This window comes from Lagenorhynchus albirostris, chromosome 4, assembly GCF_949774975.1.
Source record: "Lagenorhynchus albirostris chromosome 4, mLagAlb1.1, whole genome shotgun sequence".
NCBI classification, from domain to species: domain Eukaryota; kingdom Metazoa; phylum Chordata; class Mammalia; order Artiodactyla; family Delphinidae; genus Lagenorhynchus; species Lagenorhynchus albirostris.
This window is the reverse complement of record NC_083098.1, coordinates 119,438,069-119,464,779: the sequence shown is the minus strand read 5'-3', so window position 1 is coordinate 119,464,779 and position 26,711 is coordinate 119,438,069.

The following is a 26,711-nucleotide window of genomic DNA, read 5'->3' as shown; positions in this document are numbered from 1 at the left end:
GTCTCAAGCTGGGATTTATAATTATATTTCTGGAAGATTGTCTTATTTTTATAATTAATATTATTTTAATTACAATATCATCATTTACAAACATAATCTGTAAAAACAGATATATTAGCTTCCCAAAAGACAGATGTCTTATGGTATCCACTAAACCTACAATCTTGGTTGGTCGATTCTTAGTAACCAACGTAGTGACTTTAAGAGAAGTATACGTTTATAGAACTCAGGAAAGAATGAAAGCCTGACCCATAAAGTAGATGGGGGTCAGGGTGGGATAAGAGATTGGGGATGAGGGACCGATGGAAAGCAAGATTTGTTTACTAAAATAACAAACTTACAAATGCATTCAGAAATGCACCAAGAGTGTCCATGTTTATTTTAACTAGCCACCACAAAAAAGGAAAAGTCAGGACAATAGTGAAGGCCAGCTGTTGTTTTTCTTGAAGAGGTCCCAGCTCCGTATGCTGAGGAACTCTACTCGAGATGGCCTGGCTGAGACAAATGTTCTGTCCACACTTTAAATGGCAGCTGGTTATTAAATGACTCCCAATAGAGTGAACACTTGCTATTGACAATAAGGTAATATAAGGACCGTGCAGAGCAATCAGGATGGGAATGTGAATGAAAAATCTTTAATCTGAAATTACAGCTGTCAGGGTTATATTATAAAACATGAAAGTTGCATCTGCAGTTAGAATTAATGTGTCCCAAAAGCCAAGTTTCTCATAAACTGCATCTTGCAGATACATATTTTATAAATAGACTACCCGTCTTCTATAAATCAAAGAGAACTGTGGCCTATATTAAGGAATTAAAAGGGGTCATCTCTCTTGGCACTGGTATTTGTTGAGCAGTATTGGGGAGGCAGGGGTGCAGTGTGAAATGAACATTGATTTCCAAAGTCTGGCAGAGAGGTTAGAAGTATTAGCCCTGCACAGAAATATCCACTGATTCCAGCACCACATACAAATGACTTTAAGCTATATTTTGTAATAAACTGTGAATGAGGAAAAACAGGGATTATGACATAATATAAACAAGTGAAATGGCCTTCCTGACAAATTTACCAACAGAATGTAAATTTTGGTTGCTGGGTAGTTTATTTAAAAAACTGATATAACCTCTCTGGGGGCGATCACATACTTTTAAAAACAGTCATAGTCTTAAGATAATTTTACATCAGAGATACATAAAAATCCATATTAGTAATGTCACATAAACACATAAAATTGAAGGCCTGGAAACATTATTAGAGATCATCTAGTCCAGGAACTCATTTGTTAAAATCTGTTGCATTTTTTAAATAAACATGTCAGATACCAAATGGCATTTATATTTTAAATCTCTGAAAACATTGAGCATTTAGTCTCACAGAGGCTGAAATCCCTTTCTCATATTTAAGGTTGTATCTCACTTAAAAGACAGAGATGACTGAATGAACTAGGTGTTATTTTTATTGCTAATATCTGAGGCATCGTGGTGAGTTGCTGATGCCTCTGTGGTTTTAAAAAAATAAAGCCGTGGGCTTCCCTGGTGGCGCAGTGGTTGAGAGTCCGCCTGCCGAAGCAGGGGACACGAGTTCGTGCCCCGGTCCGGGAGGATCCCACATGCCGAGGAGCAGCTGGGCCCGTGGGCCATGGCCGCTGAGCCTGCGCGTCGGGAGCCTGTGCTCCACAATGGGAGAGGCCACAACAGTGAGAGGCCCACATACTGCAACATAAATAAATAAATAAAGCCATGCCTCTTTTATCAGCTACTTAATATAACAGATCTTCTTTAAAAGAAAGAAATGATAGCTAAATAGATAGCAGCATCACACCGGCAAGCCTAATACTGGTCCCCTTTGGCATTATTAACCCTGGGAAATGCATCACTGCTATGAAAAAATACAGAAGACATATTTATTAAAGTCTAAGAATAAACTCTTAAGAAGTATCCACTTCTTTTGCCTGAGTAGTAATTGTTGGCCCACAGAAGGAACTATATTTTAATTCATCTATTGTACAATTAATGTTAAATAGAAAAATCAAGTGGATAAACAATGTATACAAGTTAATAACTTTTTTTGTGATCATTTTGCAGAAGACTAACTAGATACACCTAATACAAAACTTCTTCAGTTTCCAAGGAGAGGAACTGTCAAAGTAGCTGAGCAGGCAATAGTAGGGTACAGGGATCACGACCCCCTGACTGAAAGAATGGATTTACTTTTACCTCTGGGGTTTGCAGACTGGGTATGTGCTTCAGTCACTAGATGCTACTGGATTTCTGAGCTGCATAAAAGGCCGAAAATCCTTTCTTTGTTTCACAATCATTTTATGGCCTTGTCTCATTTCTATAGACCTTAGCCTCAGTTTCCCATGCCTCTGTGAAATCCAGACTAGTTATTGCAGGGAGTTTTGCCTACGTCTTTTTTTTTTTTTTGGCTGTGTTGGGTCTTCGTTTCTGTGCGAGGGCTTTTCTCTAGTTGTGGCAAGCGGGGGCCAGTCTTCATCGTGGTGCCTGGGCCTCTCACTGTCACAGCCTCTCTTGATGTGGAGCACAGGCTCCAGATGTGCAGGCTCAGTAGTTGTGGCTCACGGGCCTAGTTGCTCCGTGGCATGTGGGATCTTCCCAGACCAGGGCTCGAACCCATGTCCCCTAAATTGGCAGGCAGATTCTCAACCATTGCGCCACCAGGGAAGCTCTGCCTACATCTTTTTTGGCCATCCACCCAGAAGCTTCCACCATTGGTGCAAAATGCAGCAGCTCAACTACTTGAGAATTTGGACTGATAAGAAAGCAGAAGACACAGTTCAAGCCCAGCATCTTATATGCAAAGACTTCAGAATGGGTCTATTAGCACAAGAGTTCTCAAATGAGGTTTTGAACTATAGTTCCAAGTCCAAGCTAATGATCTGACATTGGATCTAATAGCTTGTCCACTGAATGTGTAGGTGTGTAGATTTTTGTAAGCTGTATATTTTGATAAGTTTGAATGTAAAAAAATCACTTTTATATTAATAGAATTGTTCAAAATGAAAACTTTGGTTGTAAAAATTTTACACTTACAGTAATGTACTTTGACTCCTAGAAGTCCAAGAGTGACTCAAACTAGAAAAGAAATCAAACCTGGGGCAGGAATCTAGCTACAAATGAGTGAGAATTGCTTTTCTGATATTCAAGAGCTCTTCAAAGAAAAGAGAAATAAAAGGGTAAGAAGACAACCTAGGAAAGAGCAAAAATGATGAGTGGAACTGAGAGATTATATATGTATATAAAAACCTGTGAACCAATCCTACAGTACAAAATGCTTCCCAGATCTTCCAGCCACCTGAAATTAGAGTGACTAAATGCCGTCAGCTATGATGCACAGACCTTAGGCTCCAAACCTGTATTCAAGAAATATAGAGGAGTGCTTCATGTCTGGTCTCTGCAAATGTGGGAGAAAACTGAATGGAAGAAAAGAATACTCAGAACACTGGAGAAGTCACTTGGAGTTTGGCTACCAGAAGAGGCACACTTTGCCACGTTTGCAAATGACAAATTCAAGGAAAAGAAAGAGATCATCATCCAATATAGAGCTGCCATATTTTAATGATGTCACAAAATAGCATTGAACTAAGCAAAAATCAAAACTACCATCTACCCTCATCATCCTTTTATAAACAAAAGAGCATTTGATATTTTAATTCCCCAAATTAAGAACATAATATCAAAACAAAGTTTTTTTCTTCCCAAAGAGAGTAAACATATTTTCTCTCTTCCTCCGAAAAGGATGAATTAAAATATGAATATGGAAAAGTGACAAATAAGAATATACATTATAACACTGCATTTAGTGTAACTGTTTCCTTATGAAAGTCTAATATGTACCGTATATTATGTGATGTGATGTAAAGTGAAGTTCATTGTTGTATCAATGTCTATATAAGGCCATGGTATTGAAGACACAAACCAGAGTTTTAAAATCATTTCACTTAACCTATAACATTTGAGAGAACAAAAGGACAAAAGGATTACAGCTCTCAAACCTCCCATGCATGTCTGGCCAGATGAGGAAGAAAATAGCCCAGGGAGGCAAGTTTTTGAGGGGCCAGGTTAATAAGGCTTCTGTGGGACCCAGAGAACTGACCACCTGGCAAGGAACACTCAGGAGTCTGAGAGGAATCTAAGATGTACCCCAGACTGAGTGCAATGAACATTAATGAAACTTTAAATTAAGGTATTTAAGTGTCTTGACTAAAACCCTAATTAATATTGAAAGAGTGTGAGAGAATGCTAACCTATATCCAAAATATTCAAATTCATTTGGGTTTATCTACCTTTCTGGATACTGAGAATATGCTGACCATTGACATTTAGAGAAGTAATTTGTAATTAGTGAACATATGCTGTAAATTCAAACTGGTAGTGAAATAACTACATGTAATGTCCTCAAAGGAAGTATTAAAATATGTTGTTAATTTTAAAGTTATAAAATGGAAAAAATACAAAAATGAAGAAAATTTCCTTTAGCTTCACAAAAACTTTTCAATAGAAAACTGAATTTCAGTAGTTCTTTTTGAGAATATTTATGAGTTACTTACACTTTATTATGAGGAAAGTCTTTCCTACATTTTTCTTTAATATACCACACTTGGTTGACAAATGCAAATACTCTGAGATGCTATCCTAGCAGAAACCATTGTGGTTTGAGGGTTTTCTCGTCATCTTGCATTAGAGAAAGTGATGCTGAATCATATACATTTAACAAATCAAAAAGCAACAAACGTGTTAGTAATGGAAATGTCCCATAGCAAGTAATCATCATGATGCCACTAAAGGAAAACAAGACCTTTTATTTACTTGACACATTTTGCTATGTTCCATAGAGAAAGAACACTTTTACCAAATATGGTTGAACTGAAATCCTGCCCATCCAATTTCATCTTCATATGGATTTTAATACTGATTATAGTAAATACTATTTTCTTCATGAAAATGAATTTCCATTAGACACAAGGGGCATTATTCTTGTAACTGGTATAGATCCAAGAGAATCAAATCATGTTCACCAACATGGAAAACTCCAGAAAAAAAAAAAAAGATGGTCTCAGTAGTTATAATAGTGACAAACTTTGCAACGTATGAACAGATAGAGCTATGTCTTCCATGTTACAAACCAAGCTATGCATTGTATGTTGTAGAACTGTAAAAAATACAAATAAAAATCTCATAACTTGAAGGTGGGGAAATTGAGTCACCAGCGGACAAGAAATGTTCATTTCTGAAAGTCAAAGAGTTATGAAAGCTAATGGATGGCTGAAACTATTCTTTTTTTTTTTTTTTTTTTTTTTTTGTATTACGCGGGCCTCTCACTGCTGTGGCCTCTCCCGTTGCGGAGCACAGGCTCCGGGTGCGCAGGCTCAGCGGCCATGGCTCACCGGCCCAGCCGCTCCGTGGCATGTCGGATCGTCCCGGACCAGGGCACGAACCCGTGTCCCCTGCATCGGCAGGCGGACCCTCAACCACTGCGCCACCAGGGAAGTCCTGAAACTACTATGAGAAAGTTTGAGCCCAAGACCTGCTGTGAAGAATTGTAATGAAAAGGAGGTGGGAGCCATCTACCACTGGGAACCCCAGAAGTTAGGTCAAGAAGAAACAATGAGGAGGATAAAAACGGGGATATTAAATGAAGATTTGTACATGGAAAAATTCACCAATCTGTACCTCCAGTTGGCAGAATTTGAAAATTCAGAGTCTGTATACGCTACATGGTATTCCCTGGGGATTCTTCTCTGACAAGTTCGAATGAACCTCTTGGGTTAAGTCGAGGTTTCTAGTGTGAAAGTTACTGCCAAGAATAAAGCCTTCTTTGTTTTGCCTTTTGAGAGACCTGAGGCCTGATAGCTGTTCTCTGTTCACTAAACTTAAAACTAAGCCTGCCAATCAATAATCTATAGCCACATATCAAGCTGTTTACCTATTAGCACAGGAAATGCATGCTAACTTACCAATACTTCTTTTTAAAATATAAACAGACAACCAAGGGTTTTCAGACAAATAAGAAAAAGATGGAAGAGAAAGAGCTAAATAAATTAACAGAAAACAAATCTTGAACAAGTAATTCAAGAATAGAAGAGAACTTTTAAAGAATTATAATTAACACACTCATGGAAGTTCAAGAAAACATTACACCCACAAAACAAGAATAGGATGCTATACAAAAAGAACTACACAATTATAGAGAAAGCTCATGGGGAGTGAAAATATGGTCTCTAAAATTAATATTTCCAATTAAAAGACAAGGATATAGCCAAGATTATAGAGAAAAGCACAGAGATACTAAATATGAAAGAAAAAACACAAAGTATGAGGGCCAATTCAGGATTTCTAGCACAATATTACTAGAGACAGAAAAAGCAGGAAATTCTCAAAAAAAATATAGACATGTAAAAACACTGGGTTTTTTGAGCAATGGGGACATCATCAATGACCTGCATTTAATAGGATATTTCTAGCATCAGTAGCAAATAGACTATAGAGACATGAAAGTAGAAACAAGGAACAGCTGAAAGCATCCAGGTAGGAGATGATGATACCGCAGAAGTGGAGCTAGAGAGAAGTGGTCAGATTCTAAACAAAACTTAAAGGTGAAATCAACAGAATTGTGTTAGATGTGGGATGTGAGAAAAAATAAATGAGACATCAAGAAAGGGTCAAAATTTTTTGATCCAAGCAACTAAGTGAATGGAATTCTAGTTTACTGAAAGGGAGAGTACTGCAGAAGGAACAGGTCTTGCCAGTGGAATTTGGGGACAAATATGTAATTTGGATTGGCCACATTAGATGCGAAGTTCATATCAGATATCCAGTTGGCTATATTGAATAAGTAGTGAGATATCAGAGTGAAATTCCAGGGAGATGATTCTAGTAATAGTGAATAAATGACATTTAAAGCTAAGGCACTGGATGAGCTCACCAAAGAAAGACTGAGTATCTAGAGATAATAGGAAAGGTCCATAGACGGGGCCCTGAAGCACCCCAGTGTTGAGATGTGAAGATGAAGAGTAACAAGCCGAGAGGGAGCATCTAGTGAGGTAGAAGGATGATCAAAAGAGACTGGTATGCCAGAAGTCAAGTGCATTTCAAGAAGTAGGGAGTCATCATCTGTGTCACAACTGGCTCTACACTAAGTGAAATAAGGACTTAAAAGGATCATTGGATTTTGCAGCCTGGAGCTCTTTGGTGACCTGACAAAAGCTGTTCTTGAGGTGATAGGGGTGAAACCAGAATAAAGTGTGTTTAAGGGATGGGAAAAGGAGTAGAGGGAGATTATACATAATCTTTCAGGAGATCTTCTAGAAAAGTTAGCACAGAACTTCAGAGGTGTTTGGAAGTATATTGGGATCAAAGGGAGATCTGTTATGATGTGTGATATTGTAGCATATTTGTATCATATTGGGGATGTTCCTGTGGAGAGGGATAATTTGATTCAGGATGGGGAGGGCAACTATAGAAGCAATGTCCTTAGAACAAGAAGGGAAAAACAATGTGCAAAAGAGGGGCTAGCCTTACATGGAGCAAAGGCAATTCAGAGGAAGGCAGAATGTATAGGGCCAGATGTGTGCAGGTAGGTAGATTTGGGCTAAAGCACACAGAAGTTGCTTTTTGATTGTTTCCATCTTTTCAGTGAAATAAGAAGAAAAGGAGAGCAGAAGAGGAAGTGGGGGAGGTTAGAGAGGAGATAAAAAGGTGTTAAATCATCCTGTAGGAGAGGAGTACAGCTCCTAAGGAAATAAAGGAGGCTTATAAGGCAGCAGAAAGAGCACACTTGAGAATAGCAGTTATGAAGTTAAAGAGAGACACGGGAAACTGATACGTGCCTTTCTTCAGCTCTAGTCAGGCGCTTGGGCAACTGCACGGTGGGTTAAGAGTTGATCTTTATAGGCTTTGGGTTTTGCGAGGCCAGTATAAGGGCAGGAGAGATGAGCCAATGAGCTGAGGGGGTAGGCAAGGGAGTCATTATAATGATAGAGCACACATAAGCAATATCATATATTTGTCTTTCTCTGTCTAACCTACTTCACTCAGTATGACAACTTATATGTGGAATCTAAAAAATGGTACAAATGAACTTATCTACAAAACAGAAATTGAGGGCTTCCCTGGTGGCACAGTGGTTGAGAGTCTGCCTGCTAATGCAGGGGACAGGGGTTCGAGCCCCGGTCCGGGAGGATCCCACATGCTGCGGAGCAAATAGGCCCGTGAGCCACAACTACTGAGCCTGCGCGTCTGGAGCCTGTGCTCCACAACAAGAGAGGCCGCAATAGTGAGAGGCCCGCGCACCATGATGAAGAGTGGCCCCCGCTTGCCACAACTAGAGAAAGCCCTCGCACAGAAACGAAGACCCAACACAGCAAAAAATTAATTAATTAATTTTAAAAAAACACAGAAATTGAGTCACAGATATAAAAAACAAACTTATGGTTACCAGGGGGGAAAGGGGGGGATAAATTGGGAGATTGGGATTGACATATACACACTAGCATATACAACATAGATAACTAATAAGGACCTACTGTGTAGCACAGGGAAATCTCTTCAATACCCTGTAATGGCCTATATGGAAAAAGAATCAAAAAAAGAGTGGATATATGTATACGTAGAACCGATTCACCTTGCTGTACAGCAGAAACTAATACAACATAGTAAATCAACTATACTCCAATAAAAATGAAAAATAAAATAAAAATGATAGAGCAGAGCTTCTAAGCTGGTTAAGGAGGCAAGTGAGGATATGAGGAGTGGGATGGACAGTGAAAAAGTGGAGAATTAGAAAGGAAGGAATTTTGGAATAAGGACACTACAGAGAGAGAGAAAGAAAGAGAGAATTGGGATGGTGTTGGGATAAGAGGAGAAAGCAGGGAGTGACCTGAGATCAGAGTGCTTGAAATTGAAATTAAAATGTCAAGGGCTTCCCTGGTAGCACAGTGGTTGAAAGTCCACCTGCCAATGCAGGGGACACGGGTTCGTACCCCGGTCCAGGAGGATCCTACATGCCGCGGAGCAGCTGGGCCCGTGAGCCATGGCCGCTGAGCCTGTGTGTCCAGAGCCTGTGCTCCGCAACGGGAGAGGCCACAACAGGGAGAAGCCACAACAGTGAGAGGTCCGCGTACCAAAAAAAAAAAAAAAATTGAAATGTCAAGGTCTAAGATGTGGCTAGAGTGACTCAGGTGGAGTGGAAGGCAAACTTCTGAGGCATGAGGAGGTCAAGAACCTGGGGAGTTAGGCTAGTGGAAGGATTTGCCCGCATTGAAATCACCAAGATTTATGCACATATAAACAGGAGAAAGTAGTCTACTTAGAACATGAATTTTGGATATCAATGTGGTGGAAAAGAGAAGACTCGTACTGAATTCTAGAAACACATTCTAACACTAGGTAACTATTCTCTGAAAAAGGGCAAAAAGATTTCATCACTTCCAACTGAGGCCTGGATAAATTGGCCATGTGATTATGTACTTCTCACCAAGCAAACTTCAAACAACTAGTTCAAAGTCTAGGTACTTTCAAGTCTCTGATTTGCCCTAAATAAGGGTATTACAAGCAGTTAGGACCCTGGAAATCACTATTCTCTTCTTCTGTCAATAAATGAATTAGCATTCTCAATCATAATTTAATTGGCTATGATTATAACCCCTTTCAGTCTATCAGCCAATACATGATAAAAACCTAATTTTGTAACATCAAAAATGAGAGTCCTGGGGCTTCCCTGGTGGCGCAATGGTTGAGAGTCCGCCTGCCAATGCAGGGGACACGGGTTCGCGTCCCGGTCCGAGAAGATCCCACATGCCACGGAGCGGCTGGGCCCTTGAGCCATGGCCGCTGAGCCTGTGCTCTGCAACGGGAGAGGCCACAGCAGTGAGAGGCCCGTGTACCGCAAAAAAAAAAAAAAATGAGAGTCCAATTCAGAATTGTGGTAAGTATCCTGAGGTCACCAGCAAAAAAAAAAAAAAAAAAAAAAAAAAATTCCAAAGAAGATTGGGAAATCTTCCTCCTCTTCTTGATTTTTCTTTCTTTCATGAAAATGTATGTTGTAATTGCCATATAATACATACATAATATAGTCTTCAGTAGTGCCAGTTAAATGTGTGGTACTTTATTTTTACAATATAATTTTGACAATGTAGTCATGAAGTGTTTTTTACTACACACTGTACTTTCAGATGCCACAATATAAAAAAGAAGAATCATTTGATTTACTACCAGAAAAACTGAATCAACTGAAAATTAAAATAGACTTCTCCAAATGGAAATATTTATCTTAATTTCAATTTCTTTGACATGTTTGTATCCCTCATAGTTACTACAGTGAAACATATGTTAAGTATTTATTCATTGATTCATTGTGACATATTTTTAAATATTTTATTTTAGAGGCATGAGGTTTATATGGTGGATCAAACAAACAAAAGACACTGAGGTTATTCTAACGGACATATAATTGAGGTAAATAAGGTTTTAAAACAGTACTATAAGAAATATCAAAGGGCATACAAATATTTTTGAACTTCGGTACAGACGATCATGTCAATGACAGTCTATATCAGTCAACTCAGGTTAAATAATGTTGTGATAACAAAAAAAAACCCTAAAAAGTCCCAGTGGCTTACAAAATGAAGGTTATTTTTCACTCACATTACACGTCCATTTGGGGTCAAGAATAATATATCTTCTACATTTCTTTGTTCCCTACCTGAAGGGATTTCTGTTAGGGCAAATGGAAAAGAGAGCACGGAGGAACCACACCAGAATTCTTAAAGCCTTTGTTTAGAAATATCACATAATTTCCACTTACATTTTCTTTGGCCAAGGGGAATGGGGGCTGGAAGCTATGGTCTTTCTACAGGGAGAGGCAGCACAGCAATTCCTTAGAAATGTTCAATATTGCTAATATTTTAAAAAGCTAATGTTCATTTACCAGAGACAAAACATCTAGCTGCAATTATTTCAGGAGTATATTGGATCGTTTCAAGACCCAAGGAGGAATCCCGCTCCAGGTGTAAGGCAGGGAGAGAGGGCAGCTGTAGATCTCTTGCTGAACGGAACCATGGTTGGAGTATAGGGAATATATCGTCTGTATGTGATTGCCCTTCATTTTTCTCTGTTTACTTATTCTTGGGTTGTTGGCCTCTCACTCACGATCAGATCCTATGTCGACATTAGATGACCCAACTCCTGACCCCCTTCTGGCTTAGCACAGCATTCTGGCAATCACACATTTCCAGCCAACAGATCTCTGCTTCTGTCCAGGTCCTTTAATCCACACCACTCTGCTCTGCTCAAGGAGTCCCAGGACTGCAGCCTCGGCATCCTGCATGCACCTGCACCACATCCACCCACATCCACTCAGACAAAATGCCAGGTCTGGTGTCTCTCCTCAAATTTAGCAGATCCATGCCACTGTTGTCTACTGCTGTCCACCTGTAAATAGAATGTGAAGAAACAAATTATTAAGCAAAGACATGTTTGGTAAATAAAATAAATAAAATCTTGAAACATAGGGTCCAAAGGGATGGAGACTAATTTCCTATGTAGCAACAAGTTTGGAAACCACTGTTCCTTGAGTTGATTACCAAGAGGACGTCTCTATGGACTGTGTGATCAGGAAAGGGCATGACAAGAAACACATGCAGGGCTTCCCTGGTGGTGCAGTTGTTGAGAGTCCGCCTGCCGATGCAGGGGACACGGGTTCGTGCCCCGGTCCGGGAAGATCCCACATGCTGCGGAGCAGCTGGGCCCGTGAGCCATGGCCGCTGAGCCTGCGTGTCCGGAGCCTGTGCTCAGCGATGAGAGAGGCCACAACAGTGAGAGGCCCGCATACCGCAAAAAACAAAACAAAACAAAACAAAAACACATGCACTTGGGCTAAGTAGGATTTAAAAGAATGAAACAGAAACTTCAATCATCATGTCTATTTAGCAACTTTTAAAAAATGTAAATAAAAATATACATAATTACCACATAGATATTGCACATACTGTAAATTTTCTTACTCTTACCTGTAACATTTACAGATCCAAAGCATCAAATTGTAACATAGTTACAACTAATAATAGAATTGGCATAACTGTAAACCATAGTGGTTTACTTCCAGGTTTAAAAAAAGTCAAGTATGAATAACACAAATTAACCTTATGCATAGAATGCATATTCTTAATAATAAGGAAAGACAGACAGTAAATAAATACCAATTTGGTCACATCGCTGGCATCAAATCTTTACCAAACACGTGACTGTTTCTTTGATTATAGGACTGCCCAACTGTTTTATTTTAGGTTTAGGATGAAAAAGCAAACGTGTGGGTTTTGGATAAAAGATCCTACCTATTTAGGCTCCTGGCTCTGCCCAACACAGAAGGGGGCTCAGAATTAAGAGGCAAATCTCTCCCATTTTTCCCCTTCTCTCTTAGTGAAGTGGATGAATCTAAACGCAATGGCACTTCATGAAAGCTACGTTCGAGGGCAGCATCTTAGGCAGCTGATCTTGCTTTTTTGCAAAAATGGGAGACTTTGTTTACAATCTTCTTGTTTAGAGGCAATAAGTAATTTTTCCTGCCTAACATATGAGAGCTATTTTATATAATCTTTTCCAACTTTCCTTAGAGTACCCTCCAGGGATCAGCAATTCGGGTTAGCTAGTGAGTTTTTGTCTTTAGTTATTTTCTTTTCAAATGGGCTGGTCTTGACAGCTCAGCCCCTAGCTGGTTTCAGCAGCCCCAGGATAACACTGGTCGTGCGTGTTGAGGCTCCTTCCTGAAGGGACAGTGACGGACGATACTAAAGCTGATGGGTGATCAAGGTACTGAGGTTTTAGTAGCATTGCTTCAGTTTTCCATGTGGGAATCCCTCCAGGAAAAAAAGTTTAAGCATTGGAATTGCAATCTCCATCCTTGTTTTAAGGTCTGAAATGGAAGGGAAAGGATATTAATTTTTCATTTGAATTAAAGATGACTCTAACAATATGTTTCTTTACAAGGTTAATAAACAGGAAAAGGCAAGTGATCAAGATGTAACCATAATTATTACTAGATTTACTACAGACCACTACTTATAGCTACAAGACACTATCATTACAGGCAATCCTTTTCAATGTCAACATCAATTTAAAATTACTCAGGATTTTTCAATAAGTGGTCTAAGCTTATGCAAGTTTAAAATGACATCATAAAAGTAGTGACATATTTTTTTTTACCATTCAATAATGATAATAATAGTAAGATTAAAGTGTCTACTAGTCTCAAGCTATTGTTTGCATAGCTACTAAAGGCAAAAAAACCACATAGTAGACCAATAACTATAAATGCATAATTAATTTCAGATTAAAAGTAAAGGTCAAATTATGAAGGAAGTCTGTGGTGTTTGTCTGAGTGCTGACTGGAATAAGATACAAGTGATTTCTAAAGATCAGCAGAATATTCATTATTGCCTACTAATAGTAAATACACATTAATTCACTCCATACGATATACTTTGACAGGACTGCTTTTCTTTGAGATAACTTACTTGTCAAGCAGCGTAACCACAGAAAGATGCCAACAGTGTAATTTTCCACAGTTCACTTAATTTACTAATCTACAAACACATTCAAGTCAGGTTCACATGAAAGTTCAAAATTATAGGGAGATGAACATCCCAGATTGCTTATTTACTCAAATATTTCTGTTCTTATTTTCCATTGCTTTAACTACAATCCTCTGCTGTTGAAAAAAATACTTATATCAATGGAATACACCCAGTATCTAAATTCATATATAAAAATGTAAAAAGGTAAAACTATGATTTATATCAATAGCTACACTTCAAAGGTGACACTTAGACATTGATGGTAAAAAGTCAGATTTTGGAGGCCAGGATTCAAACCTTGGGTCTATACTGTATTAGCATAGTTTAGTAGTCAAGAGCACAGATTCTGAGGCCAGCATGCCTGGTTATAAAGCCCAGTTCTATCACTTACTAGATGTGTGACTTGGGAAAGTAACTTAATACTTCTGGGCCTTGATTTAGTTATCTCTAAAAAATGACAATAATTGCAGTACCTACCTCATAGGATTGTTTGCGGTTTAAATATACCGATATACATTAAGCACTTAGTACCAGGCTCACAAGTAAGTGCTACTCAAGAGTTTGCTTTATCACTGTATTATTATTATCATGATTATTAATAGCTGACTGACTTTTATGAAAGTCATTTAACCTCATCAAAATCTATTTCTTCATCCTCAAAATGGGATAACAACAGTCTCCACAGGGCTGTGATGAGGATTGAAAGACATAAATCATGTCAAACCCTTGGCAAAGTCCAAGGCATGTAGGAGTAAGTACTCAAGATTCACTGGTAATTTTCAGGAGCTGGTTTTGGCGATTTCTCACTTCTCTAGAAGGACTAGAATGAATTCCTCAGTATCAGGAGTCTAACTTTCTAATTTTCTCTAACTGTTCCCCCTACCCTTACATAAGGGAGGGATAATAAGCTAGAAAGGACTGAATTACTCTGCAGATACCTCATTTTATTGTGCTTTGATTTATTAAACTTTGCAGATATTGTGGTTTTTACAAAATGAAGGTTCCTGGTAACCCTGAGTCAAGCAAGTCTTTTGGCACCATTTTTCCAACACTGGTTGCTCACTTCATAACTCTGTGCCACATCTGGGTAATTCTTGAAAATTTTCAGACTTTTTCATTATTATTAATCTGTTATGGTGAGCTGAGATCAGTGATCTTGATGTTCCTATTGTAATCGTTTTGGGGTGCCACAAACCACATCCATGTAAGACAGCGAACTTAATTGATAAATGTGTGTGTTCTGATGGCCCCATTGACCAGCCGTTCCCCATGTCTCTCCCTCTTCTGGGGCCTCCCTATTCCCTGAGACACAACAATTTTGAAATTTGGCTAATTAGTAAACCTACGATGGCCACTAAGTGTTCAGTCGAAAGAAAGAGTCACACAACTCTCACTTTAAATCAAAAGCTAGGAATGATTAAGCTTAGTGAGGAAGACATATCAAAAGCCAAGATAGGCCAAAAGCTAGACCTCTTGCCCCAAACAGCCAAGTTGTGAATGCAGAGAAAAAGTTCTTGAAGGAAATTATAAGTGCTACTCCAGTGAATACACAAATGATATAAGAAAGCCAAACAGCCTTACTGAAGATATAGAGAAAGCTTTAGTGGTCTGGAGAGAAGGTCAAACCAGCTATAACATTCCTTTAAGCCAAAGCCTAATCCAAAGCAAGGCCCTAACTCTCCTCAATCCTATGAAGGCTGAGAAAGGTGATGAAGTTACAGAGGAAAAGTGTGAAGATTGGTTCATGAGGTTTATGGAAAAAAGCTAAAAGTGCAAGGGGTAGTAGCAAGTGCTGATGTAGAAGATGCAGCAAGTTATCCAGAATATCTAGCTAGGATAATTAATGAAAGTGGTCACACTAAACTACAGATTTTCAATGTAGACAAAACAGCCTTCTATTGGAAGAAAATGCCATCTAGGACTTTCATAACTAGAGAGGAGAAGTCAATGCCTGGCTTCAAAGCTTCAAGGGACAGGCTGACTCTCTTGTTTGGGGCTAATGCAGCTGGTGACTGTAAGCTGAAGCCAATGCTCATTCACCATTCCAAAAATCCTAGGGTCCTTACTATTTATGCTAAATCTATTATGCTCGTGCTTTATAAAATGAACAACAAAGCCTGATGACAGCACATCTGTCTACATCATGGTTTACTGAATATTTTAAGCCCACTGTTGATACCTACTGCTCGGAAAAAGAAGATTTCTTTCAAAATATTACTGCTCATTGACAATTCACCTGGTCACCCAAGAGCTCTGATGGGGATGCATGATGAAATTCATGTTGTTTTCATGCTTGCTAAGACAACATCCATTCTGCAGCCCATGGATCAAGGAATAATTTTAAATTTCAAGTCTTATTATTTAAGAAATACATTTTATAAGACTATAGCTGCCATAGATAGTGATTCCTCTGATGGATCTGGGCAAAGTCAATTGGAAGCCTTCCGGAAAGGATTCACAAGTCTAGATGCCAGTAAGAACATTTGTGATTCATGGGAAGACGTCGAAATATCAGCATTAACAGGAGTTTGGAAGAAGTTGATTCCAAGCTTCATGGGTGACTTTAGGGGTTCAAGACTTCAGCAGAGGAAGTAACTGAAGATGTGGTGGAAATTGTAAAAGAACTAGAATTAGAAGTGGAGCCTGAAGCTGTGACTGAAGTGCTGCAATCTCATAATAAAACTATAATGAATGAGGAGTTTTTTCTTGTGGATGAGGAAAGTGGTTTCTTGAGGTGGAATCTACTCTGGTGAAGATGCTATGAAGATTGTTGAAACAATGATGAAGGATTTAGAATATTTTATAAACTTAATTGGTAAAGCAGCTACAGGTTTTGAAAGGGCTGACTCCAATTTTGAAAGAAGTTCTACATGGGTAAAATGCTATCAGAGAGCATTACATGGCACAGAGAAATTGCTCATGAAAGGAAGAGCCAATCAAGCAGCAAACGTCATTGTTGTCTTATTTTAAGAAATTGCCACAGACACCCACCTTTCAGCCACCACCACCCTCATCAGTCAGCAGCCCTCAACATCGAGGCAAGACCCTCCACCAGCAAAACGATTAAGATTCACTGAAGGCTCAGATGATGGTTAGCAGTTTTTAGCAATACAGTATATTTTTTAACTAAGGTATGTACATTGCTTTATTTTAGACATAATGCTATTATACACTTAATAGACTCCAGTATAATGTAAACATAACTTTTATATGCACTGGGAAAAATTTATTTAACTTGCCTTATTGCAATATTTGCATTATTATGGTGGTCTGAACTATAGCCTGAACTATCTCCAAGGTATGCTTGTAGGAGAAGATGTATATAAAAGGACCCTCTCCAGTTGTGGCAGCCTCTGAAAAGGTGGATAGGATAGAGTGTGTCATTCTATTGGGTGTTGATAAATCTGGCTTGACGTCATGGAATAAAAATGTTTCTCAGCCCATCTATGGACCATTTCCAAAACAAACTACTTCACAGTGACAACAAAACTGACTAGAAATGTGCAAAACTGACTAGACATCTTAGTACAGGCACTGAACCTAATACAGATTACTGAGAGGCTTTGTATACAAGTATTAAGGGAAATGGTGGCACTGCCGACAGAAACTGAGAAATCAGGAACACGATCTTGTGTTCAGAGGAAAACATTCGTTTTGATTTTAGAAAGGCTGAATTTGAGATGATGGCAGAGTATCTAATGACAAGAAGCTAGTGGTGCAACAATTATGTAAGAAAAAGGTCAAGGTTGTAAATGTATATTTGGGAGTAGTCATGAAATAGTAATTGCTCCAATTCTAAAAAGACTACCAAGTTATATGGCAGATACATCACTCTAAGTAATGTTTATAATTCTAAGGTGAGTAGTAGAAACATTTCCTTATTTGATTATATTTTGATACACCACATGCAAAGAGGTACAAAGGGGTATCACAGAATAATTGCTCCTACATTTCTGGTCCTGAGACCAGCTTCCAAGTTGTCAGTCTCTGGAATTGTGCACATCTATTACAAACCATTTGCTGATGGTTTGCATCGGAATCAATCCTATAGCATAAGCCTTGGAAGCCCATCACATTCTCATGGACTCTGAACTGCTCTTTAATTCGCCTTTCTGTGTTCCACTATCTCTTAAGCACTGCTATATAACACATCTCGCCATTAACCAGATGTCATTTTACACTCAAGAGAAGATTGTACCTCACAGCTTACTAAGCTGATTTCTGTATTTAGTTTACGTAAAACTCAGAGATGCTTCTGGACCCAAGATGCTGGTAAATGCAAGATCATTTCTGGTCACCAGGAATTATGCCAACAGGAAGAAAAACATAACTTGACTTCAAAGCCAGTATTCAGGGGCTTCCCTGGTGGCGCAGTGGTTGGGAATCCGCCTGCCGATGCAGGGGACACGGGTTCATGCCCCCGTCCGGGAAGATCCCACATGCTGTGGAGTAGCTAGGCCCGTGAGCCATGGCCGCTGAGCCTGTGCGTCCGGAGCCTGTGCTCCGCAACGGGAGAGGCCACAACAGTGAGAAGCCCGCGCACTCCGGAAAAAAAAAAAAAAAAAAAAAGCCAGTACTCAGACCAAAGATAGAATGAAAATTAAGAGAAATGAAAAAAAAAACTCTACCATTAAATTAGAAGGCATTAGTTCTTGATTTTTTATTTGAGTCCCCTTATTTACATCAAGGAATGCAACAAATCATATTTTGATATTATGTATTTACAAAAATACATTTTGAGTTTTCATATTTTAAGAGAAAGATTCAAATAAAATTCCCAGCTATGAAAAAAGTATGTCCTCTTCCCACATGATTTAAAAAGATATCATGGGACCTCAAGTTAATACATTCATTGAAAAGACCTAGGCAAAATGGCCCGTAATGACAAACTGCATAATTTTAACTAGTTTAAAAAAATTTCAAGCCCTTTGCTTGAAGTTATTTTTAGGAAAATCTCAAGTTATTTACATATATAAATATATACAAATATAAATACTGATGGTCTAATTTGCCAAAACTAACCCTATTTTGAAAATTAAGCTTTCTCTTGATTGTCATTCATTATTTTAAACCAATGGTTCTCAAACTCTAATGTGCCAAAGAAAAGCTACAGATATCTCTGAATCCTTAAAGAGGCTTATACAGTGAGTCTGGACAAAAACCCAGGAATCTGAATTTTCCAGAAATATACCAAGTAATTCTAAGGCATGAAATCTTCAGAAATCCCTTTGAAAGGCTGTTCTAGATGATTCTAGACATCTTTAAAAACCAGAGTGAATGATATAACACGATGGCATTATTCATATGCATGGCTACTTTAGAAGGAGTCAAAGCATATCTTCATAAATATAAATAAATGTTGGAAAAGTATCATACAGATGCTTATACCCAATGATATGGAGATACATATCCAACTCAGAGAGTTTTAAATTTGGGACTCCTTACACTCTTACGTATTTCACATCAATAATGGCCATGAAGAAATAATCTTTTGTGGTAGCATTCTTAAGTTCTACTACTGTTTGTTGAGCAGTTCTCTGTTATGAAAAACAAAAATGCTATATAATATCAAACGAAACAAAACAGAATCTCCATTGCTGCCCATCAAAGATACTAAGCACTACTTCAGAGCTGAAATTCTTTGAGAAATGCTGTGGCAGGGAAAGGGGATATTGAGTGGGAGAGGACAAGGAGTGCGGTTTTAAGAACTCTTCTTTTTTCCCATTTTCCTTCACATCACTCTCCTCTCTGTAAAAATGTAATTTTTTATGGAAAACTTTACAACATACTAAGTAAAGAAGTGTCCTGGGACTTCTTTAGTACTGAAAACTGATCTATAAGAGATAAGCTTGTCTTAGATGAATATTTAGAAAACAATTTTAAGAACTCTTACGTACAAACAGTATTTTTTTGTCAGGACACCTTTATTTTGAAAGGCAATGGTTCTGGACAATTTTTCCAAGCAAGCACGACAAAAGTCTTAAATAGTTTATGTGTAATTTTACGGTGAACAAAACTAATCTTACAAAATTATTATTGCCTCAATTAAATGCAAGAAAATACTGCATGAAACTAAATTGCCAAGAAAATCAATTACCAATAAACCGACAACTATTTGTATTATAATTCATCCTTTAAATAATCAAATGTTCTTCCATAAGCTTTAGCTTATTTCCCCAAAGCGTTGACATGGCATTTTGCCTTGTATTTGAAAGCTATCTTTTGCTGTTAATTTGCATTAAACAAACAACAAAAAGACAAGAAAATCAAAGGAAGTACCCCTATATAGTTTTCCCACACATCTAGAGCTGTGTGAGCAAAGCGGTTAAAACATGCAAATCCAGTTTGGAGGAAATTCGACATCTCTATTATAGATGAAAGGTAAACAAAGCAGATGAAGGATTAGTGCAATTCCAAATTTAAGATATTGCTCTCAGTGACTTATAATAAAGTGGTGTTGCATACGGTGGCATGTTTTAGATGACATTTCAATTGTACGAGCAATTTGCATTCTATCTGACATTAAATAACGTTCTTAGTATTATGAATTCCAGCAGCATCCTCATCTCCACAGCATAAAGATATGAACGATGAGGCACATCTTAATCAAGGGAGTAAGTTTTCCTGTCAATCTGAAATGTGAGACAAGGCAGTACCTGGGCTAAACCGCCGCCAGCAACATTATTGTGAGTTGCCCACTCCTGGCATAGTACAAATCTTCAGCTAAGGCATTCTTCTTATTAAATAAAGATCTATAACTGAACACATGTATCTGTAATATCACTACAATCCAAAGAAAATTAAAAGACAGATTATGTCCAGGATATTACATGCACCACCACAGAGCACTGCTAGAATCTGGTATGGTCTTGTTGCTAAGATACCTGGCTAATGCCACGGAAACGAGCCCCTCTTACTAATCTAGTACAATCCATGCATGCTTCCACATATTTTGGCAGGAGAAAGTAGGAGTCCACTGACAATGGTTTGGGATATTACTAGCCGGTGTTCCTGCATTTATACATTTTTTATCTCTTTCTGGTAAGCTTCAACAATCTTAGTGAAATAAGAAATGTAACACTCTGTTAACGGCATTTGGCTGCTTTATACCATTTAAAACAAGTAAGATTACTTTTTATCCTTTTGCATAGTCAATAAAAGTTGCTTAAAAAGGTAATTATTTAAGTGCCTTTGGTTGAAAAACTGTGGTGCTCTCCAAAATGATTTCCCTTAATCTTTTTTTTTTCCCCTTTTTTTTTTCCCTTAATCTTTGCGGTTTATATTGTTATATGTACAGAAATGACTGCATTTTCTCTCTCTATTGCTTTCTTCAAGGATAATGCAGTATACCAGTTTCCCTGCGTGCACACTGAATAAGAAATCAGGATGCTAAAATGAAATACTTTATTTATTTATTTTTAAAGTTTTTAAACATCTTTATTGGAGTATAATTACTTTACAATCGTTGGTTAGTTTCTGCTTTATGACAGTGAATCAGCTAGACATATATATAAATGACTTGCAAACCTATGATGCATAAACTGGTTTGCAGTGCTAAATGTTTCCAAAGATTTTCGTTTTGTTCATTTAAGAAAAATATATATGTAGAGAGAAGATTAAAAGCTGTTTCATGCATGACAATAATGCATAAAATTTTAAAGTGAAAAATACTGTGAGGCTTTCCTTGTATGGAATGCAAATGTCCTTTCCACCTCCAGGTGTCTTTTTTTTTTTTTTAAACAATCTGGGTTTGTTAAAGCAAACTAAACAAAGATTCCTACTAAGAAATCACACAATTTTTTTTAACATAAGTGTGTCCCTCCTCCGTAGTGCAATATGATCCTCAGAGCATCGGTGACGGTAGTTCCATTGAGCTCAAGTTATGATAACAATAACTTTTGCAGATGTTCATGGCTGTCAAATATTATTCACTAAAATGTCAGAAGATGTGATAAAAAGTTAAACCAGAAAAATTATTCTAAAGTAATTGGTTCAAGTCAAGAAGGCAAGGGAAGGTCAAACATTAATCCCTATCCATAAACAGTGAATGAACCATAGAGAAATCACAGCCATATTGATTTTTTAGGAGGAAACAATTGTATACTGTATTGGTGGGCACACAGATAAAGTGGATGCTTATACATGTACTGGTGTGCAAATTTATAGTTGCACATCAAAGCTGCTCAGTGATTTAAACAAAAGTTTTTCTTCAGATTTACCGGATTTTTGACTCAGGTTTGCTTTCTTATCAAAAGAGACTTAGCCCATCTTTGATGACAATAAATTATACCTCGATTACCTTAAGTTTATTTTATTCACCCTCTTTTCTGTTTTCCACTCCGTGGATTCACAAGGTCATGTGGAAGGGTTATTTGACCAGAAACCATGGGGACTTCATGGATTTAGAATTCCATTTGCAACGTTATGACAACAGCTCATCATGGTAGCTGCCCTTATTAGTGCTAAAAATAAATATCACAATGATCATTATGTACCAGAGAACATCTAGAAAATGTATACACAGGTGTAGGTTTTTGATTCATGTGCTTCCTCTATTTTGAGCCCCTCGGGACATTGTTGCCACTAAAATTATTTCTAAATTACTGCCTAAGAGCAGTATACAAGGGTAACTGTATTATAAAACAGGAGACTGTCCATGACAAAGAAGAAATAAATCAATAACAGGTGCAAGTATCTCAGAAACCGTTACTTCAACATAAATTGTCCCTGTAAGAAGGACAGAAAAATGTTTTTACAAACCTTTTACTTCTTTCAATTCTCACTGGAATCCCATGTCAGAAGAGAAAAAGGCTGTTTGCTTAGAATAAAGTGTCTCAGCATCTACGTGGACCTGACAGTAATGGCAAAGCATGGTGCCGATCAATACCCATCTTCTTCATTCCTGAAGTAATAACTTGCAATAGGAAAATCTATTTACTTTTACTTACCTTTATTTTATTTCATTTTGCTTTAAAGAAGTTCATTCCAGAGGGAGGGTTTACCTTGCAAACAGCAGTTAACAAACTGATGATTTAACTAAAGACTCTGGGCCAGGAGGGGCGTTACCATCACTGTACCTGTGTGTTAATGTTAAGAAGAAACATATTTTTGGGGGGATTCTAAATTTGTTATTCAAATTAATGATCACTAAAAGCCTTTCAGGGCTCACAGCTGCTTATCTGGAACGTATATCAACCAGGTCATTCAGAAACAAGGGTCAGCATTCACATTCTTACATGTAGGGCTTCTTGAATATTTCACATTCCATTTGCAGAAGACACTGTATGCTACTGTATGATAAGTAAAATATCATTGGATAAGGATTCTAAAAGGAAACCTCAAACTCTTTCTTGGAAAGTCCTGGAGTTTCATACATCGTATAAAAACTATTGTTAGGGAAGATTATGCATTCTCCAACCAGATCTGCAATAGAGAGGGAGGTTTCACCCCCAAATTATCACAACAGTCATTATTTTAAATTGCACTTCAAAATGAAGTGCGCAACATATATGAGTATAAGCACTGAAATAAAACATTGTTCGATGTTTGAAACATTTCCTCTTATCTTTATTTCTTCTATCTCCCTTTCATCCCTGTAGCTGTTTTATAATTATGATAGATTTGTGTTTCTATCGAGCTAGAATTGGTTTAAAAGTTATGGGGAAGAGATAATGGGAACATATGTATATGTATAACTGATTCACTTTGTTGTGAAGCAGAAACTGGCATACCATTGTAAAGCAATTATACTCCAATAAAGATGTTAAAAAAAAAAAGTTATGGGGTTTTTGTTTCCTAAACCCATTTGTTTTACAGATTATTTTTTTCAAGGGAATGGAAATTGAGATTTGAAATCTCAGACATATAATAGCATTTAGTGACGATTCTTATCAGTGACTCCATTGAGTGATTTTTATCCTAATAATTTTTACTTTTGAAACTGTAATTAAAAGCCACTGCAATTTGATATGTATAAAAATTATTGTAATTGTCTATAGAACTCTGGAATTGACATCCTGAAAAACAAATATTTTATCAACATTTAGACTATAATTTTTTTCTTTAATTTCTCTGAATCAAAAAGGAAATTTAAAAATTATTCACATACCTATGCACACACAGTAATTTCAGACCAACTAGGAATATTAGATAACCTTTTGATACTAGAAATGGTTGCTCAAAAACATTGATATTAATATCAATAGCAACTTAAAGTTTGAGAATAACAGGAATTAATTAAATAGCAACCTGAGACTACTAATTCTCATTGTGAATTTTTAAATTAATAATTGGTAATTAATTTTAACTCAAAAGGAGTAATAAAAACACATTTCTGAATTCTAGGTTCATATATAAATCTCAGAACACTCAGTGTGTATATTTGTAACTAAGAAAGGAGATCACTGGTATTAAATCCTGCTTAAATCAACGGCAAGATGGGAAATAAATTAGAGGCCGTACTCTCCTTAGAATTTCTAGAAAACATATATTAACATAGATGTAATATAGCAAGAGAATTAATTGCAAATAAAGTAAAATATACTGAATGATAAGGATGAATTACATTTCACTTCTAATATCGAAGCATTCATTACTAAGAGGATACCAGTGAAGAAAAAAATGTTTGTATGCTTTACTCATTTTATATCTGCACCAGACGTAGAGGATCACTTTTTACACGGAGGTGATTAGGCTTTCACTCTGATGAACTTCTCTGTAAGCGTTTTCATGTGTGTGCATGTGTACCAGGAAAATAATACATGAGACAGCTTTGTATATTGTTGAAAAACAAACGACAGATATTCCATTTAAGTAGGGACCCCAATAAATCTAAAGAAAAGCCATTGACAATTTTATAAAAAAACATAGTTTCACTTGTTAAAAGGCACCAGGGGATTAGGAAAAATATTCAAGGTCTTAAAGGTTTTAGAGAGCTATTTGTTGTTGTTCTCAGTGACAATAATTTTTATTCATTGGTTTGTTTGCAACATATCTTCTTGTAGAATTTCATCCACTATTTCATGTTGTATACGTTGACATGAACATACGCCTCAAAAAGTTACTATATTTGTTTTAACATAATCACTATCTATAATAAACACATAATAATATACATAATTAAACATACGCATTTTAAAGAAGTATTTTTATAGGCTTAGTCCCATAAGGAATAGACATTATTGAAAATACAAACAAATATTTGGGAAAGACGTAAAATTTAAGAAATCATACATTTAAATCTCAAACTTCAGGCAAGTAAGCGCTGTTACTGATCCCTCAAACAATACTCATTTTAATATTCCAATTAAAATTAAGTATCTGCAAATGCAGTTGTGTTACCAATAAGTAATCAAATCGTGTTTGTCGCATAAGTAAAAGAGAGAAGATAACTGTGTACTTAATAATATTTTCAGCTCTGAGGCCGACGTGAAGGCAAGTACATTCCTCTCACCTGTTCACTTGGTTGTATAAAATTAGAACTCTTAAAATCTTGAATATTTTGATGCTTGCATCATTGAGAAGAAAGTCCCAGTATGTGAAAGGCACTGCATTTGTGAGTTGAGTTTCCTTTTTTCCTGTGAAGGACTGTCACGACCCACAGTATACTAAGACTGAGGCCTTTCAAGAGGAGGCAGGACAAAGACACTCACGCGGCCACAACCTCTACACACATTTTACAAAATACAGACGCAGAAAGTTACACTTTATTTGGAGAAATTACATTAAAATGTTCTCATTTGGAAGTTATTATCATGCAGAAAATTTCAGGTGATCTTTTTTTATAAAGAACATCAAATAAAACACTCTATCTTTTAAAATAGCCATGAAAAATAAATATTCAGGGGAATCTAGAAAGCTGTAGCTATTATAAAGCCATAGAGCCCATTGAAGAAGCTCAATAAATATTTGTTTCTGATTTATTTGTTTCATATATATATATTTTATATATATATATATATATATGTTTTGTGTGTGTGTGTGTGCATCTGTGTACATGTCTGTCTGTGTGTATCACAATTACACAACTAACTAGGGCCATGTGATTGCAGACAAACATGGATCACACTTTGTGTTACTTCACAGGGTCATTTTATAGATTGCTCTCCCCAATTCTTCATTTCCTAAGGTTTTAAAGAAGGTTTGCATGGTTTGTGCCCCCCTTTTAGATCCCAACAAAAGACATGGCCATAATTAGGCATTCTAAGCCATAATCATAGGACCAAAATCACACAGGGTTGTAACAAACACATGGGCACAAAGGCAACTTGGTTGGCTCAGATTTTACCAGGCATCTCCATAGCTGCATTAGTTGCTTTTATTTTTTGCTAGACAGATGTACCTTATCTCTATTTTAGAAATCTCTAGAGCTTTATACCTGAATGCCCTCAGATCTGGAAATCTGGACCCCAAATGAAGAAAACTGGTTTATGTACACACTCAAAATTGTTCAATAGTTGATTAAAGTTTGGGTGATGCAAGAGTAATAGACTTGCAACAATAGAGTTGCTAATCTGTGTGAAGTAGTGGCATACATATGCCTCTTTTTATTCTACATGACTTAGCAGTAGTAAAAGTCTTAAATATCACAGTCATTGATGTTCATCTAAATCACTACTTTCCATCACTTAGCACATTACTTTGATTTGGCTATGTTTATAAAAAGGCTGTGTGTGTATGTGTGTGTGTTGAATTTCTGAATTTCTAAATTCATTAGCATCAATGACTTTTTTTTTTTACAGAAAAATACAATTCTACCTAGTTCAAAGTCATTGATAGAGACGATTTCAGAAATGTAAAGCAGCCAGCAAATGATGGGGTAAATAGTACAAGAGTAGCTACATTAGTCTTCCCATCTTACATGCAGGAGCTCAAAAAACGCTGTTGGACACAGTGCTTTATTCGAAGAGGTTTCACACATGCATTTTTAATCAGGATTATATTTCACAGAGATCTGTCACCGCTCACAAGTGCAGCCGGCCGGTCCTCCTTGAAATGTATCAGCTCTCAGTCTCAGCCCTGAACTAGTTTTTCTTTGTACAAATCTGGACTTGGTGATCCACAAGGTGGTGTTTTTCTTAAAAGGAAAAAAATAATCCCTTAGAATTGCTTAGGACCCCC